The following is a 19268-nucleotide window of genomic DNA, read 5'->3' as shown; positions in this document are numbered from 1 at the left end:
CCTAATTATTTTGATTACTATTATTATCATTATTATGGACACGATATAAAAGACGATTAAAAGCTATTAAACGAAACGATTAGGAAATAATGAGTAAGAGTATCATGATGAAATTAAAATATTATAAGATATTGATTTAGATAAAATTATCGTTCTTATTATTTTTATCATTACTATTATTATTAAAAGTATCGTTAGTATTAAAACTATCATTTTAACAAAAATTATCATTTTAATAGAAATGTCATTGTTACTATAAAATATCATTATTATTATTATTATTATTTTAAATAGAATTATTATTTTAAAGATAATATTAAAAAAATTATCGTAAATATTAAAGTTATCATAATTAGAATTATCGTTTTATCATAATGTCATCTTAGTAATTATAAATATCGATATTTTTATAATAATAATTATTATTACAAAATAATACAACTTTTACTTACTATCATTATAGATATTATTTTATCAAATAAATATGTGATACAAACATATTTTATTACGTGTAATAACTTACTTTAATAATACCTATCATATTATCTTTATGATATTAAATAAACCCTATAAATTTTATTACTTAATATATATAAAAGTATATTTTATTATATAAATTTAATATAAAATTTTATTTATTAATAAATAAATTATATTATTTACTCTAATAAATCTTTTAAAAATATTTAAAAATATAAAAGGACGATATTTAAACTATATATTAATCATGTATAGATTTTTGAAAATTATTTTGAGTCAAATTTACTTTTGTTGACTTTTGCATATTAGTCTCGAGCATTAGGATTGTGGTACATTATGACTTGACCTAATTTGTTAGACAAATATTGACCAACACATAAATATATATAATTAATTTAGGTTCGTGAATCCGAGGCCAACCTTGCACTTGTTCAATGACGTTATATGTATTTTTACTACGAAGTACAGTATGGTGAGTTTCATTTGCCTTTTTACCCTTTATATTTTTGGGACTGAGAATACATGCGCTTTTATAAATGTTTGACGAAATAGACACAAGTAATTGAAACTACATTCTATGGTTGAATTATCGAAATCGAATATGCCCCTTTTTATTAAGTCTGGTAATCTAAGAATTAGGGAACAGACACCCTAATTGACGCGAATCCTAAAGATAGATCTATTGGGCCTAACAAACCCCATCCAAAGTACCAGATGCTTTAGTACTTCGAAATTTATATCAAGTCCGAAGGAGGATCCCGGAATGATGGGGATATTCTTATATGCATATTGTTAATGTCGGTTACCAGGTGTTCAATCCATATGAATGATTATTTTTGTCTCTATGCATGGGACGTATATTTATGAGAACTGGAAATGAAATTCTTGTGGTCTATTAAAATGATGGAAATGAATGATTATGATAAACTAATGAACTCACCAACCTTTTGGTTGACACTTTAAAGCATGTTTATTCTCAGGTATAAAAGAAATCTTCCGCTGTGCATTTGTTTGTTTTAAAGATATTACTTGGAGTATTTCATGGCATATTTCGAAGAACGTTGCATTCGAGTCATTGAGTTCATCAAAGATTACTATTAAGTTAATTTATAATTGGATAGTGGATATTATGAAATGGTATGCATGCCTGTCAATTTTCGATGTAAAGAAAGTTTGTCTTTTAAAAACGAATGCAATGTTTGTAATATGTATCATATAGAGGTCAAATACCTCGCGATGTAATCAACTATTGTGAATCGTTTATAATGTATATGAACGGGTCCTTTCAGTTGGTATCAGAGCGGTGGTCTTAGCGAACCAGGTCTGCATTAGTGTGTCTAACTAATAAGTCGTTAGGATGCATTAGTGAGTCTGGACTTCGACCGTGTCTGCATGTCAAAAGTTTTGCTTATCATTTCTAGTCAGAAATCATCTGCTTATCATCCTTAGAAAATTACCTGCTTATCATTATTAGTCTAGACACGTCTTGCTACATTAATTGCATGAGTAGTGTATAGACAAAATTCATATCTTAGCGTATCTGCTAAATCATATCTTATCGTATCTATTACTGTAAACTTTGCCTGACATATTCCGTAAATTCCTCCGTAATCTACGAAATCTTTTGATCTATATACATATATGGATATCCTATGTAAATAGAATACCACCTGATAGCCGGAAAATCATTTTATATCGAAAAATCCTTTATCCTATCGTACGAAATGGAAGTTGTCATCAGTTCAAGTCACTCGGATTCTGAAATGGAATCTCACTCAAGCTTCGAAAGCAGTGTGACTGGAATGGATCAACCAATCAGTCATCATCTATTCTGGATGAATTGGGGATGGGTTCGTAGTCTCCTCAATCATTGGAGACAAGAAGAAGGTGATCCTTTCCATCCACCACATTGCCCTCTTGACGAAGAACCTGAAGCACTTACCGGCGAACCTGTCCGAAACACCATTTTCTCTCTCATTTCCAGAGTATCTCGTCACGATTATATACTCCATCAAATTCTAGATTTTATTTATCCGCTCGTCCGAACCGACAATCACCCAGGTGTAATAGAAGAAGTCAACGAGCTTCGCGCTCGGGTAGTAGCTTTGGAGAATATGGTGCAGAAATTACAAACACCAGTAGCAGCACCAGCAGCATAACCAGTACCACCATCATCAACGCCAACAGTACCATTACCACCTCCAACCACAACCGCGTCGTAAACCTCAACTTCACAATCTGTCCCACGAGCATCAACGTCATACGCACCATAGATACCAAGGAGTACCAACAACAATAACTGACGAAGTATTAATTCATAACTTCATTGGAGAAACATTCCGCGGCGATTATGTAATCTCTAAAGTCTTAGAGATTATCTAATCTAGCCCTAACCATAAATCAGTTAAGCGAACCAAAATGATAGAAGGAAGAGTAGAAACCCTGACAAAAATGGTGTGTGATTAACAAGCTAAACTTGCTTTACCAACAGCATCAACAGTATCGTCAGCGTTACCAGCATCGTCAGTACAGTCAACATCTAAATCAACAACACCGATAACATCACAAACTCCGTCAGTTCAAGAATCACTGTGGACATCATTACGAATCAATAACGTGTATATTGTATCAACGAGTTATGAAGAATTAACTCATTCCCTCTGAAGAAATTATATGTATATTATATATATATATATATATATATTTTGAAATAAATCTTTCCGTGCTAAGCTATTGTGTGTGAATCTTAACTACTCGGTTAATTAATAGTACAAATATGCAATAATGTACGTCCTTCGGCCGCAACTTAACCAGCGTTAACTACAATCTCTGTCGCAATTCAACAAATTCCAATTCATAATAAATCAAGTATATATTTGATTTTACACTTTCATCATCGATGTACTCGAAACTTTTCAGATAACATCATTCGTACTTTGCGAAATTCACAAGAATTCCACGAACCGAACATCATACATCAACAAATAACGAAGTATTGATTCATAATTTCAATGTCATTAAAGAAATACTGCGTAAAAGTTATGTACTTTTTAAAGCCTTTCGGGATTATTCAATTCTAGTTTCAACCGTAAATCAAATGAGTTTAATTTAACATTAACTCATTAAATCTATGTTACATCTGAAGAAAATATATATATATATATTTTCATAAAGACTGTAATAAAATTCTTTTGTACAAAATATTAATTGTGAATTTTTTTTTAACGGGTAGGTAATACCCGAGAGATATATAAATTCACAATTAATATGTTACATTCTTCGAATCTGATCAAGCAAATTATCAACTATACTTCCTACTTTCACAATAATATACATTCTTTCATAGAGATCAAAACAACCATACTCATTCAAACCCAATTACAAATTTTGATTTTGAAACCTCAGAATTCAATTCGAGATATAACCGGTATCATCACTTATAGATTCCTACATCTTTCAAAGCTATACTTTGACTTCAAAACTGTGTTAGAACATCAAATGTATATTAACGATTACAATCTGTGTTCAAACCCTTCGAAAATATCTGAAGACACTTCAAATAATGAGCAATCGAGATGATGATCCAACCACATGTTACCCACAGTTATGTACCCAAAAAAAAAACTCTTGAAACCAAAGTAAAAGTTTAAACAACGTATCCGCGTCAGATTCTTTGGCATTTATTAGCAAAAATAACTTTGCGACTCCTATTCAAAGTAGCCAGTTTTGTCACAGCTCCAGCAAGTCAACTTCGACTTTTCAGTCAGACTAACCTTATTATAACCTCGATATATACACCATCGTTACCAGGGAACCTTTTACATCCCACCACATTATTAGCAGATGTACCAACAACTTCATTACCCTTTGACTTTAGCCTCTCCAAAAAGTCATTATAATTATTCATTGAAACCCCATCATTTACTCATTCGCATCTTGTAATGAGAATTGCCATACGAATCATTGGGAATTAGCAATCAGTATTTTGAAATCTCGCAGCATGTCTACGCCAACAGTTATATGTGTATATATAACGTCTATCTTCTGGACTTAATTTGAATGTGAAGTTTCTGAAAAACACTCCGAACTACGAATTGGTTCTCCGAAAATGGAAAAAAAATGCTGATGAAGTAGCAAAAACTATAAACGACTTTAAACGTAAAAGCTGGATGATAATGATGAAGTGTGCTGGCAAAGCGCAGAAAAAGAGAAGTTTTGGAACTGGAAAACGGATTGAGCAAAGTAGGAAGGAGGCTGTGGACAAATTACAAAGACTGAACCTGACTTCAAAGGATCCAAATGATTCAGTACCTGCTGAAGTCATTAACGAATACCTTGCTCCTGACTCTAAACTCCTGCGGACAATATTCTTCATCATCATCTGATATTAGAAATTCTAAAATATCATCATATATTTCATTATAAATATCCTCCATATTTCTGAAGATATTTTCTTAATTTTCTTATTTGAAATCATTTACCTCTTCGCGCTATCTGTATTACATCATAAAAGAAACTATTTTAGTTTCTAAATTCTGAAACATTCAAGTTTAAGATAGGAATATTTTGAAGTAGTGTTGGGAACTGAAGCATGAATTAGTATAATATAATGACACTTGATCAATGTGATTATATTACAGTAAGTCATGCTGAGTTTCTAAATGGAACGTGATGATTCACAGATCATAATATCATCATGTGCCATGTTATACGACTCTTGTATTCTATTTAACCTCTAAAAAATCAAGAAAATATTTCTTGATGATTCGGCCTTTTCCAAGGTATTCTAGTAATTTGACAAGTCAAGATCGTGCCATCACAATTTCCTTCCTAGAACATTAACAATGTTCATTCCGAAATTCATATCTGTGAATTCTGGACCATTACAAGCGGTGCTTAATCGCAAGAAGAAGAAACGAAAGGACAAAACTCCGAAATAGAAATTGGGGTATAAATTGCAGCAAATAAAAGAGAGCATTAACTGTGAATGATAATGATTATAGAAGACAGAAGCAGAGACTTTGAAATATAAGGGAACATATAAAGCCCAACGACAAACCAGAAATTATAAACCATATATATCAATGCATATAGCAATATAAAAACACGGGAGAACTAGAAACACTATAAACCCAAGAGTATAGTAGAAGTAAATAGATTCTTCCGGCGGTAGATGAAAAAGAAGAATGACCGATATGAAAGTTAGAAGCATATCGAGAATCAGAACTGGATGGAGCATATTGTGAATACTTTAAAATATGAGTTGAGGGGAAAAGAATAGAAGGTGATGAAATATGACTAGGAACTTAGAAATCAACAGATTTAACTCACACAATGGCGGAATAAGTGAATCAAACCCACTAGTGAATAGGTTAAGTTTTTTTTTTTGATTAATTTAGTCAAACCACAACTAAATCAAGTGTGATTAGATCAACACCTAGAGCTATTATTCACCACCTGGGTGATTTGGACTGAGAGAGAATCGGAGGAGCTCACTAGATCTGAATGTGTGTAGCAAATGAGAGGCTTAACCTAAAATGAAGAACATAAGACTTTATATACCCCTGTTGTTGACTCACCCATACGATTCATTCATCACACGTACGAGTTGGCTTCATCAGCTGTACAGGTGATCACTCACTCGTGTCTTCTCATTTAGGTTGTAATTGTGACTTAGCTCAGCATCAACCGTGCATATGAGCCTGTCAGCCGTACTAGTGAGGCTTCACTCGTACGTCTGACTAAGTCTAACATAGTCAAACATCTAAATCTCATTCCTGCAGTTCCTGTAACCACATACAAACACGGATAGGATAATAACGAGTAATCATGCTGGCCTGTAAACTGTTGTACCTGCAATAGACGTGGGTAGATGTCTAGGGACTTGCATAAAATGCATCAACAGAAGGTGTGAGTTGTAAGAAAACGAATGAGGTGAATTTATAAGAAAATCTCCGACAGAACAATTAAAATGGACGATCGCATTTAAATCGGATCCTAATTCCCTTGATTACCGGAGAGTCAAATCTTATTAAGAAGATTTTCTTCAAATCCCTTGAAATCTGGGAATCAATCATATCTACGTCAAATGATAAGATGAATCTACACTTACTCATTTCACTCTTCTATGTTAGCTTCATTCGTACTCTTCATATAAATGGACTGTTTATCCAAATTATTCGCTGATGATAAAACTCTAATTTTCAGCCCGTATGCATCATGAAAACATACTTATTATCATTCACGACCTTTCCACTCAAATTTCGGGACGAAATTTCTTTAACGGGTAGGTACTGTGACAACCCAGAAATTTCCAACCAAATTTAAACTTTAATCTTTATATGTTTCTGACACGATAAGCAATATTTGTTAAGTTAAATTTCAAGAATTTTAAACTATGTTCATACATTCATTCAACCTCGACCAAGTTCCAACGATTCACGAACCATTAAACGAATATGATTATATATGTATATGTGTATATATATTATAACTTGAAACGTAAACAAAATATTAGATTAAATACTTTATATGATTGTATCTGTTTCAAAATGTTTATCAATGAAATTAGAAGATAAGATCAAATGATTGAATTATCAAATATATTGAATTATGATTACAAGTCTCTGTTGAAAGGCCCACGTTGATTTGAGAAATCTTTCCATTTTAACAATATTCGAAAAATGGTAAAGTGATTTATAAATAAGAACAAATTGTCAATCATTGAGAACTAGACAAAGGATAGTGGAAGATTGAATCTCATAAAGACTCGATTGATCTATTAAGTTTCAAACGTACAAAAACGTTTTCAGTTTAAAAAGAACTTTATTATTAAAACGTATATAACTTTTATAAATATCTAGAACCACTTTTGACAACTCATTACTTAACTTGTATGATAAAGATAATAATATTTATATTTTATTTTATTAAATATATATAACGATTTAAATTAATATTATATATATATATACGCGTATTATACATACATAGTTTTATACTTTTACTATACTTAAACTTTACCTTTACTTTATTTTTACTTTACTTTAACTTTAATAATTCACTTTAATAATTCATACTTTAATAATTCACTTTAATAATTCATAATTTAATAATTCACTTTAATAATTCATACTTTAATAATTCACTTTAATAATTCATACTTTAATAATTCACTTTAATAATTCAAAAATCTATTATAAATAGAATTCAATAGGTTTCATTATTTCATAGAAACTTGAAAATATTTTTCTCTAAACTCTTTCAATCGATTTACATATATATATTTACTCCGTATTATTTCAAGATATTATTAGTATACATAAAATATTATGACGGAGTGCTGTCCGAGTGATTTCGAAATTGTTTTTCGAGTAGAATAGGATTAAGGAAATTATGTGTTATAGCTATGGAGGTGATTGAGTATGGTTCGTGGGTATGCTCGCGAGGTCAATATAGTGTTTATCATTTACGTTGCGTCTACGTACCTTTCCTGCAATATTGAATCCCAATATTGATACGTGAGTACTCATAATTTAACTTTTACATACTAATAGTGTATCCCTGACTAGTGCTCGAGTATTTAGGATTATGCATGCTTGTACTTTTGATATTGCCATTAGACAGGTTAGGTTGAATCTTGAATTAGTTACACTTGCGGTTGAGATAAGGTATAAGATATGCATGTCCTTGGAAAGCTAGTGAAAAATTAAGAACTTTTCCTTTAGATATCGAATGGTTTCGATGAACGGATTAGAAGTTATAATCAATTGAATTTTCGATATTTTTATTAAAAATGATTATTATTATCGTCGTTTTTATCGCCGTTCTAGTTTTATCTTATTATTATCATTATTATTATCTTTATCAATAAAAGGGATTTATCATTAAAAATTGTTAATTTTTTTATTATTACTATCGTTATTATTGTTAAAGTTATAATTAGTATTATTATTATTATCCAATTATTATTATTATTATTATTATTATTATTATTATTATTATTATTATTATTATTATTAGTATTATTATTATTATTATCATTATTAATATATATATCATTATTTAAAAATGGTTATTTTTATTGTTATTATTATTATTACTATATTATCATTAAGATAATTATTAGTATTATCGTTAATAATGTTATAGTAACTATCATTATTAATATTAGTGTAATTAAAACAAATATTTGTAACACCTAATTATTTTGATTACTATTATTATCATTATTATGGACACGATATAAAAGACGATTAAAAGCTATTAAACGAAACGATTAGGAAATAATGAGTAAGAGTATCATGATGAAATTAAAATATTATAAGATATTGATTTAGATAAAATTATCGTTCTTATTATTTTTATCATTACTATTATTATTAAAAGTATCGTTAGTATTAAAACTATCATTTTAACAAAAATTATCATTTTAATAGAAATGTCATTGTTACTATAAAATATCATTATTATTATTATTATTATTTTAAATAGAATTATTATTTTAAAGATAATATTAAAAAAATTATCGTAAATATTAAAGTTATCATAATTAGAATTATCGTTTTATCATAATGTCATCTTAGTAATTATAAATATCGATATTTTTATAATAATAATTATTATTACAAAATAATACAACTTTTACTTACTATCATTATAGATATTATTTTATCAAATAAATATGTGATACAAACATATTTTATTACGTGTAATAACTTACTTTAATAATACCTATCATATTATCTTTATGATATTAAATAAACCCTATAAATTTTATTACTTAATATATATAAAAGTATATTTTATTATATAAATTTAATATAAAATTTTATTTATTAATAAATAAATTATATTATTTACTCTAATAAATCTTTTAAAAATATTTAAAAATATAAAAGGACGATATTTAAACTATATATTAATCATGTATAGATTTTTGAAAATTATTTTGAGTCAAATTTACTTTTGTTGACTTTTGCATATTAGTCTCGAGCATTAGGATTGTGGTACATTATGACTTGACCTAATTTGTTAGACAAATATTGACCAACACATAAATATATATAATTAATTTAGGTTCGTGAATCCGAGGCCAACCTTGCACTTGTTCAATGACGTTATATGTATTTTTACTACGAAGTACAGTATGGTGAGTTTCATTTGCCTTTTTACCCTTTATATTTTTGGGACTGAGAATACATGCGCTTTTATAAATGTTTGACGAAATAGACACAAGTAATTGAAACTACATTCTATGGTTGAATTATCGAAATCGAATATGCCCCTTTTTATTAAGTCTGGTAATCTAAGAATTAGGGAACAGACACCCTAATTGACGCGAATCCTAAAGATAGATCTATTGGGCCTAACAAACCCCATCCAAAGTACCAGATGCTTTAGTACTTCGAAATTTATATCATGTCCGAAGGAGGATCCCGGAATGATGGGGATATTCTTATATGCATATTGTTAATGTCGGTTACCAGGTGTTCAATCCATATGAATGATTATTTTTGTCTCTATGCATGGGACGTATATTTATGAGAACTGGAAATGAAATTCTTGTGGTCTATTAAAATGATGGAAATGAATGATTATGATAAACTAATGAACTCACCAACCTTTTGGTTGACACTTTAAAGCATGTTTATTCTCAGGTATAAAAGAAATCTTCCGCTGTGCATTTGTTTGTTTTAAAGATATTACTTGGAGTATTTCATGGCATATTTCGAAGAACGTTGCATTCGAGTCATTGAGTTCATCAAAGATTACTATTAAGTTAATTTATAATTGGATAGTGGATATTATGAAATGGTATGCATGCCTGTCAATTTTCGATGTAAAGAAAGTTTGTCTTTTAAAAACGAATGCAATGTTTGTAATATGTATCATATAGAGGTCAAATACCTCGCGATGTAATCAACTATTGTGAATCGTTTATAATGTATATGAACGGGTCCTTTCAATAAGCCATGCCCTCTACATCTTCCTCGTCCGGTTGGTCGGGAATAGGGTCCTCCAACACATACGCTTTATCCTCAAGTTTGAGGACAATTCTAAGATTACGGAACCAATCCATAAAGTTCATATGGTTGAGTTTGTCTTTCTCGAGGAGAGACCTTAATGATAGGTTGTTTAGGTTAAGTGGTGCATTTTGCATGTTGTTGTTATTGGCAGCCATCTACAAAATTAACAAAGTTCATTTAAGTATCAATTTTAAATTTAATAAACAATACCCTTTTGAAATTAATTGTCTTATTAAATATTAGAATCCAACGGTAAATCAAATTTCGGTTAGGTGACCTTTATCCCGTTATTTGATTTAGCTAGGTAGTCATTTATATGACAATTGCAATCCTTTTGCAACTTCTAAATTATAGGATCATGCAATCCTTTTGTATGGCATATTTATCCCATCAACGCCTATTTGTTCCTCATGCTTCGGTGACCCTAAGTTCATGATTCCCAAATCAAGTCGTCCTATTTGTGTAAACATGTAAAATTAACATACAAGTGGTTAGGTGACCTTTATCCCACAAGCATGCGAATTTTACCTTAACCATATTAGTTAGCTCATAATGGTTAGGTGACCTTTATCCCGTTATGAGTTCCCTACTATGTTTAAGTGTCCCACAAAAGGATGGCGTTTAACTTGTTTACCTTGTTTTAGTTAAGGGATTTTAAGTCTTCATAAATTCTAGTTTAAGAAAACATTTTGCCATACACCAACATGAATTTGGTGTATAGTACATTATGAAAAACCAATTATCATGTCTTAGTAGTAAAACCAATTACTTGATATAAACCATTTTATATACATTGTCATCATGTCCTTAATAACCATTTATTAGTGTCCTTTTGTTATTTTAATTATAACCAATTATAATGTCATTTTGCAAGTTGTTTCATGTGATATTTCTTGTATCAACCAAGCATACAAACACAATAATCATACAAGCATGCATAACAACAATGTTCACAATCAAGCCAAAGTGGTGAATACTTGTTTAGCCGAAAACAAGTGTTACCGATAAGGGTTAAAACACAAAGTAAGAGATTTCAAATCTCCCACTAACTCTTGCATCCATATGCTCCATCTTGTGCTCTTCATTCATCTTGAACCTTCATTTCTTTTACAAAAAAATATACAACCTAATACATTTTTTCTAGGAAAAGGAAATTACAACCTAATCTATTTTACATACCAAAAATTACATTGCCAAATTACAAGATTATTACAAACCAAATGAATGAATAAATATTACAAACCATAAGAATGAATAAATCAACCAAACATACACACATGCAACCACAAAGCCAAGGCTTGATTGTGAACAACAACTAACAACAAAACATGACCAAACTTGAAGTTCCAAACCACTTTTGGAACCCCAAAAATTCGGCCAACATTATATCCCACCCAAAACCCAAAATTTTTACATTCTAGTTTCATGCATGTTACTATATTGTAATCTAAATGGGTTTTCAAGCCAAATACAAGAAGCATATTTCTATGACCTTGGCTCTAGATACCATTGTTGGAATTCATCATATAAACAAGTTTCATGTACATATATGTCAAAACCTGATTTTAACATTAAGCGGAAGCATATTTAAAACTAAATTAATATGAAGTTTAACCTTTTAAACATGAATTCCAAAACCATATCAAGTCTAGAAAATGTGCTTACAAAGTAAAAGAGCTAGTAAAGAGGATATAACTACTCCAAGTTAGGAGGTTAAAAGGATAATGAAGATGATGAAGAAGATGATGAATAAGCAAGCTCCAAAACTATGAAACCTCAAGAGATAATACCCCAAACTTGTCACCAACACTTAGCCTTTGGTTAGGATTTAATTACCACTTGAAAATAAGCTTGCAAACCACGAAATGAACTCTCTTTCTCTCCCTATACCTCACGGCCTAAAGACAGTAGCAAGGAGCAGAATGTGCAGTTTTTTTGTTAGTTTAAATGTGTATTGCAAGCTCACATTGAGTCAAGGCCCTTGGTAAACTAATAGGCATGTACCTTGGCACTTGTGTGGTCTTAAAATAAACAAAACAAGCATGGGTGTGGCATCTTGGAGACCAAAATTCAGCACACCACATATATATATTTTATAACAAGATTTATTTTATAAAACTTGTATATATTTTATAAAACTTGTATAAAATAAGCATGTATTTGTTATTTGTAATTATTTTATAAACCATTTTATAAAATATAACACAACATAATTATTTAAACCTATAAATAATTAAATCCACATCATATATAAATTATCCAAATAATTTATCTCAAGTGATCATAATTTAGAAAACCGATTTTCTAAAGTTCAAGTGTCGCGTATTCATTTAACAATCCAACCGTTAAAATAAATACATATAAAGTGTTGGTAAGCTTGTTATTGGGTATGACCCGACTTGGATCATAACATAGTGGCCACATTAATTTAATATGTCTCTTGGGCATACGAAATACCTTCAAATACTTTGTTTAATAATTACACCAGGTTATCGACTGCGTGTAACCCAAGGTTTTAATACTTTGTTATCAATTATACCAAGTGTCCTTGTATATAATTTCACCCATATTTTAATAATTCTAGTGACTATTAATCCATTCCCGTGTCCAGTTAAATGAACGATTATTCGTACATATAAATACCCCGCCCATCGTGTCCGATCGAGTGTATATGGTTATTTATAGGGACATCCAATTGTAAATCTTTATATTAAAATTAACAAACTATCATTTAGTTAAACAAATATAAAGTCCATTATTAGCCCACAGTCTAATTTCTACAAGTGTCGTTCTTTTGTCCAAACCCCAATTATGGTACAAAGCCCAATTACCCCGTCTTAATATTTTAGCCCAACATCACAATTACTTCGGCTTAAATAAGCATAATAATAACTTAGCTACGAGACATTAATGTAAAAAGGTTGAACATAACTTACAATGATTAAAAATAGCGTAGCGTTACACGGACAGAATTTCGACTTACACCCTTACAACATTCGTTAACATACCCTTATTATTATGATTTAAAATTAAAATTAAAATTAAAATTAAAATATAAATTATATATATTTACGTATACATATATAGAGAGAGATAGATTTTAGGATATTTTTTTACATCGAACTGCGCTGGCTTTTATAGGGAATTGAGTCCAGGTGAGCTCCGCGACTTGCGGCCTTTTTCTTCTTCAAACTCCGCGAGTCGCGGAGTTTGTTTTTACAGCTCACCCAGCTTTGGCTCTTTGTTTGCCGATGATTTTTAATAATAATATAATATATATATAATTTTTAAGAATTATTTATATATTATATTATATTCATGTGCATAGTTGACTTGTAATTTTTAGTCCGTTGTGTCGAGCATTGAGAGTTGACTCTGGTCCCGGTTCCGGATTTTCAAACGTCCTTGCGTACAATTTAATATCTTGTACTTCGCGTTTTGAATCTTGTACTCTTGTAATTTCGAGACGTTTCTTATCAATAATTGGAACCTCTTTGATTGTATTTTGTACTTTTGAGCTTTTTGGTCATTTGCGTCTTCAATTCGTCGAATCTGTCTTTTGTCTTCACCTTTTAATATTTAAATGAATATCACTTGTAAATAGAACAATTGCAACTAAAAGCTTGTCTTTCTTGAGGAATAATGCTATGAAATATATGTTCGTTTTTAGCATTATCAAATATTCCCACACTTGACGTTGCTTGTCCTCAAGCAATATAGTCTTGAAATACTAGAATCACTTCTTTATTCTTCACACTTTGTACATCAGTGATTTCTTTACGGCGGTATAAACAATGGTAGTAACGATATGGTTTACAGTCCCACATGACTATAAAAATTTAGATCCTTTAAGAAATTGGATCTTTATGAAAACATTTGATCTCTTTGAAAATTCAATCTAGCTTTTACCCTAGATAAGTTTTCCGGAATAACCCTTCACCGGTGTTTGCAAATTCTTTTTGTGGGTTTGGTGGGTTTCATATTTGAAAATTTTAGCTCAAAACTTGCGGTTTTGTGTCACCCACTTGCTAACCTTGTATTAGGAAAGCAACACGTCCAGTATACTTGCTCCGAATATTACCTTTCGGTAAACTACCGTCCGGTTGTAAAGGAAAGCGTTGAACAAGCAACTGTTAAGGAAATGTCCCCTGACATGCTTTTAATTATGGTCTATAATGTGTCGGACGCAATTACTATCCTTTGTAGGAGCAATAGTAAAGCCCACCCTTATAATTTTTCGGTCTGGCACAAGGTCCTGTCTTTGACCATGCTATGCAACCACCGTTCTTACGGTTGACACCCGATTTGGTTCAGGTGACCTAATGAATTCCAGGTGAATTCCTAGGATTTTACGTTCAATGGTAATGAACGCATTGAAAATGGGTTTTCAGAAAACAAATCGGTTTGTAATTTTTGATCAAAATATTTCTCGTTCAAGCTCGAGTTTAGATATCATCGAATTCCATGAGTTTGAATTCTCAATCTTTAAGGTCAATCTCTAGGATTGAGTAATATCAGTCTTAAAAGCTGATTTTTGATCTTTAAGGAGATTATCCTTTCTGGGGATCTGATTCATTAGTCTTATCCAGCTAATTTGCACGGCGCCCTCCCCATTTTACAAGACAGATCCTCTCATGGTTAGGATAAGTCTGACCACTTGGCAACCCTGTTTGATGCTGAGGTCCGTGGATTTCCTGCTGATTTTAGAGATGACTTTTCTAGATTTTTCGTCAACCTACAGCTGGTCTGGACGACAACTTCCTGACCTAAATCAAGAAGCGCGTGTCTTTTTCGGAAGACTTTACTTCCTTTTAACGATGAAATTGATTCATCGTGTAGATCCATCTTTCTTACAAATATATTACAGTAAACCGGGTAAAACTGATTATTTTAGTCCAAAACAAAAGTATTTTCAATTATTTGTACAAAAATATGTGACATATGTTTAAGATAACTTGGTGAATTTTCCCACACTTGGCTTTTATTTTTCCTTTTTGTTCTCCTCTATTCCATTTTAAATGAATTCTAACATTTTGGTTTGTTTCTCAATTTATGTCCTTTCCGAGGTAACAATAATTTCGGTGTTAACACCTAGTTTTCATCGTTCATAAATATGTATAAACATGATTTTGAATTCATTTAATTGAAAATTTTGAAAAATTTTACTAGAATTGGGTAGTCAGTATATAAGACTATGGCTGTTCTTTGTTATCAGAGAGCACTAGATTCTAATACAACTACTGCTTTACTAGTATTTTTAATGATAACCAAGTGTTTAAGATAAAAATTTTAAAAATCCGAAAGAATTTAACCCCTTTCCACACTTAAGATCTTGCAATGCCTTCATTTGCAAGAAATCAGTAACAATTTAAATTATTGAGGGTGATTAGCGTAGAAATGATTAAATTTTACCAAAGTTTCCAAACATATTGGCATTTGTTTTGAATGATAAATGGTGCACATCATTTGTTCATTCCGTCTTGTTGTTATTTCACATATATTTTGCATCTTGTCGTCAAAATTAGTTGCTTTTGCTGAACTTAATGTCAGTCTTTGAAAATGCATTGTTTTACCCTGTTGTGTACATAAGATAAACTGCAAACATATATACATATTTTTGAAGTTTGGTATATTACCCCACATTCAAAAATTATTAAAATCTAATAATAAAAGTTAGAAAATTATAAAAACTATTACAATATTAACATAAGTATTAAATGTATCAACATTACAAATAATAAAATAAATAAAACTAAGTAGACTAGGGATGATACTGATACCAGTAGGGGTTTCATGCATAACCGTATGTGTTATAGAATGCTTCGGCTGAGTTATACGTAGGATACGGTGGTTGCATCTCTATAGACCAGGGAGGGAATATGGGCGTTGGAGTAGGAATATAGTTTCTACCTATATGTTGGCAATAAGCTATGATTTGGTTTTGATGAACTTGCCAATCTTCAAATGCTCGATGTCTAGCATTTTCATATTCTTGTGAAGCTATAAACCTTTGCATTTCTGTCATTTCATTTCCCCCTTCCACATTACCTTGCTGTTGATTTCTCTCAACCTTGGATGTCTACCATTATATCGTACTGCGGCATTATTTCACCTCTTCAAAACTTTAGCACCATGGTATACATTTAAACCAACTGTATCGTAGGGTTCTGGTTCTTCGATTAATAATCCCCCCCGACTTATATCCACATTGAGATACTCAGCAATCAATGTAATAAATATATCACCTCCTATTATACTGTGCGGTCTCATTCTCCTAACCATAGCTGATAAATAATAACCCACACAATAAGGTATACTTACAGCGCTTTGTGGGTCTCGAATACACATGTGGTAAAACAAATCCTGTTCATTTACCTTTTCCTTATTCTTACCTCTTTGTGTAATCGAATTGGCTAAAAACCTATGAATTACTCTTAACTCAGCTCTATCTATATCCAAATAAGAGTAATTTCCCCCTTTAAATCGGTGATGGCTAGTCATTTGACTCCATACACCATGCGTATCAAAATTTTCATCTATCTTCCTACCATTTAATATTAACCCTCGACAATCGGCAGATGCTAGCTCCTCAGGCGTATATATACGTAAGGCCTGAGCCATGTCTAGTAGAGACATGTGTCGCATCGAACCTCCTAACAAAAATCTAATAAAAGATCGATCGATTAAACTAACTACCCGATCATTTATTTCTATACTACACAATAATTCTTCACACCATACTTTATATACAGGTCTACGCATGTTGAATAAACGTACCCAATCGTTAAAAGTAGAATTACCATACCTCTGAGTAAGTAATTCCCTAATTGGCTCGGCTAATTCTACAGCTTCTAATGATTCCCATTCTATTACCCTAGGTACTTCAACAGCTTTAGAATGAAGAGTATGCAAGCCCCTTTGGTATTTTGGATAATCTATCCAACGTCTGTCAAATCTCAAGTTCGGGTGCAAATTCTCCACGTGCATATCTGAAAATGTCATAACTGGATGAGGTATATCTTATTTGTAATAGCTATCAACATCCTATTGTTCCGCATTCTCAGGAGGAGCATTGCGAGCCTGGGATGAAGATTCACCCCTTTCAGTCTGCAAAACACATCAAACACAATTTTTGTGCATCCAAATATGCATTAGTGTCAGCAAAATCATCAATCAAAATAATTACAATGACACGTTCAATTTATATCAAACTTAAGCTCATTTTCATATTTTTATCAAATCTACACTTTTTTCAAATAAGCATATACGAAAATGTTCGCCAAGTTCATAAGCATTCAACTCAAATAATATGTCAAAATAATCATTACTAGCAATTAAACAAGTTTCAAATGGCATTATCTCTCAAAAATTAAGTTCATGAATTTTAGACTTGAAAAAGTCCACTTTAATTCTCAAAAATCATGTTTAGGCTCAAAGTTTGGATCATTTAACTATCTAAACATGTTACACTACTTAATTTAGCAATAATTCATGACAAAAATGGGCCATAATCTGTTTATATCAAAAAGCCCCAAATTGCTCAAGAACACAAACCCTAGATTACTCAAAATTTGAAGTTTAAGGCTTCTAATCATGTTAAATAGCATCAATCTAGGTTATACAAGCATAATACATAAGCAATTTAAGCATAATTACACTAAAAAGCATCAAAATCGAATTGGGTATAAAATTGCTCAAGAACACTAATTTTCGGATTAAATGGTGTTTAGGTGTAGAAATTTACCGTTTTTCTTGAGTAATTCCTTGATAGCATCCTTCTCAACATGATTTTGTGAAAGATTTGATAAAAAATGGTGAAAAATTACGAATTTGGTGTGTGTTTTTCAGGTTTTTTTTTTCGCAGTATATGTGTGTTTTGTGTTGTGGACTGATCTGTTCAGCTCGTTTTATTTTTTTCTGTATTTTGCATCCTCCGCGACTTGCGGTGTTTGCTTCTTTCAAACTCCGCGAGTCGCGGCCATTTTTTTTTTTAAATAAACCTTAACTTATAAAACAAATATAAATTAAATTAAAAATTTTGTTTTCCTTTGTTTTAGGACGAGGTCGTTTCGGATCGATGTCCTAGTCCGTCCCTCGACAAAATTTTAAAATTTGTCTTTTTCAAGCGATTGTTTTAAAAGCTTAGATTTTTGGGTTTTTTAATTTTTTTTTTGGCATACTTTAATTCAATAAGATTAAAAATAATGATAATAAAAGTTCTCGTCCCTCCCTTGGGTAGAGCAATTTCGGTTCAACGACCTAGTCTTCAACTCACGACGAATTTTAAAAATCATATTTTTAACTTAGCGTAATAAAGTAAATTTTTGTTTTTAAATTCACACCAAACTTAAATTTAAAATGCATAAAATTAAAAATTCACACCAAACTTAATTAAAAATTCATATTATAAATTCACACCAAACTTAAATTTAAAATGCATAAAATTAAAATTTCATATTTTAAAAATTAAAAATTCACACCAACCTTATATTTTATTTTTGTTTTTATACATACAAACTTATATTAAAAATATTAATTTTTCAAATATTTACAATTTTAAATATATTGATTTAATTTTAACAAGTTTACAATATTATTTTAATATTAATTTTAAAAACAAAGTAAAAATAAAATTAAAAATCTTTTTGGCTTTTATCCCACTTTAATCAATCAAATATTATCAAAAATATGCGCCCCTCTTTTCGGTAAAGTAATTTCGGTTCCATGACCTAATTTAACTCATGACGAATTTTTGAAATA

Source organism: Rutidosis leptorrhynchoides, chromosome 11 (assembly GCF_046630445.1).
Source record: "Rutidosis leptorrhynchoides isolate AG116_Rl617_1_P2 chromosome 11, CSIRO_AGI_Rlap_v1, whole genome shotgun sequence".
NCBI lineage: Eukaryota > Viridiplantae > Streptophyta > Magnoliopsida > Asterales > Asteraceae > Rutidosis > Rutidosis leptorrhynchoides.
Note: the sequence above shows the minus strand (reverse complement) of the source record.